The sequence below is a fragment of the Haliotis rubra genome, unplaced genomic scaffold (assembly GCF_003918875.1).
Source record: "Haliotis rubra isolate DU_JTF1 unplaced genomic scaffold, ASM391887v1 Scf647, whole genome shotgun sequence".
NCBI classification, from domain to species: domain Eukaryota; kingdom Metazoa; phylum Mollusca; class Gastropoda; order Lepetellida; family Haliotidae; genus Haliotis; species Haliotis rubra.
In genome coordinates this window covers 578,427-580,072 of record NW_025767354.1, presented here as the reverse complement: position 1 = coordinate 580,072, position 1,646 = coordinate 578,427, and the positions used below count along the sequence as shown (strand labels likewise).

Genomic DNA, 1,646 nt, shown 5'->3' with positions numbered 1-1,646 from the left:
CTGAGCGAGTGAGTACGTGAGTGTGTTTAGTTTTACGCCGCACTAAGCAATATTCAAGCTATATGGCGGCGGTCCGTAAATAATCGATTCTGGACCAGAGAATCCAGGGATCAACAGCTTGAACATCTATCTACGCAACTGGGATACGATGACATGTGTCAACCCAGTCAGCGAGCATGACCACCCGATACCATTAGTCGCCTCTTACGACAAGCATGGGTGACTGAAGATCAATTCTAACCCGGTCCTTCACAGGTTATCAATGTTCTGACTTGAGCATACTTTGAGAGTTATGGTGCAGTCAAACTCGCTGATAGGAACAGAATTGAACTTGATGCCTTGCAAGCAAGAAAAACATGTTTCATGCTCTTTTTATGAAAGTTATTTAGGATGTATTTTGGTAGGGGTGGATGTCAGCCTTAATGTGGGAACAGATCTCCCAAACACACCATTTCATTTATGTGCAAAGCATGCATTTGGTTCTCAATCTGCTATAATAAAGTCTTGTTAAGTTGAATTTAACACGGTTGAACTTCATACTGTCAAGGGAGATCTAAGGAGAAGGCCTTTTTTGTGAGTACGTTTCTGGCTTCTTTAGCAAAGTTAAATAAGTAAATTTATCACTTGGTGTTGAGGATTATGAAAATATTTGTCTTTTAACATTGTTACTCGCAGACACTTTGGGTAGCATTTTTCGGAGTTATTATTTTAAGAATGTTATTGTGTTAGATGTGTTGACACGACATGTTATGGTTGTCACCACGTGGCTAGCGAGTAGGTATTTTATTATTTCAGACTTGGGGAAAATTGCTCCCACTTCTGGTTTTCGTAGTCAAGAGTTCGTCAAGATATAAGGCAGTACTACACTATTCTGGACGACAACATACAGAGCTGTTACACATCGTATACAGGAGTACATCCATGGACTATTTTGTTGTGGACATTCTGTGTTTATGGACCATCAGTGAACTCGTGTGTACTTTTGACCATTGTTTTGCCTCACCATCTGGATGTGATTGGATTTGTATTTGTGCTGATTAGTACAAGGTGCCCTGATTACCTAGATTATCTTGAAGAGAATGTCACTGTTTCATGCTACTGTTTGTGAAGTGAGGTTGTAATGTAATAAACATATGTGACCTAAACAGGTTTTATTTTCCATTTGTAGTAATATGTGCTGAATATCCATTGGGTCTACTTTTGATTTGTGACAGTTATGGTGCAGTCAAACTCGCTGATATGAACAGAATTGAACTTGATGCCTTGCAAGCAAGAAAAACATATTTTAAGAAATTCCTAAATGCAAAAGACAACACTTCAGTAGTATCCCCCTAGGCACATTTAGGAGGGCGCTGCGCCCTGCCCTTTGATTTTTGCGCCCTGCCCTTTTCGCCTCAATGCCAGTTTTTTTTCAGCTGTGCTTGATTTTACAACAACCCGTGTGTATTTTCCGGATTTTATTAAGGAGGGAGTTCTCTCCCTTTCTGGGGAAGACGCAAAATTGTTTTGATAATGTTTAGGAAATTGGCATTTAAACCCACGCGAAGTCAAAGGTGTTTAATTCGCTTTACAAATCACAATGCCTACCAAAGGAAGAATCAAAAGGAAAAGAGAAGAAGCAGTGAAGGTTGAAGCAAGCAAGTGTC

The 1,646-nt window shown here is 39.9% G+C and overlaps 1 long non-coding RNA gene across 1 annotated transcript; it reads left to right on the top strand.

The window, feature by feature from the left end:
* Positions 1–526: 526 nt before the first annotated feature.
* LOC124256984 lies at positions 527–1,145 on the top strand. The gene is made up of 2 exons (XR_006893154.1): positions 527–573; positions 796–1,145. It is a non-coding gene; the product is annotated as an uncharacterized LOC124256984 (long non-coding RNA).
* Positions 1,146–1,646: the final 501 nt, after the last annotated feature.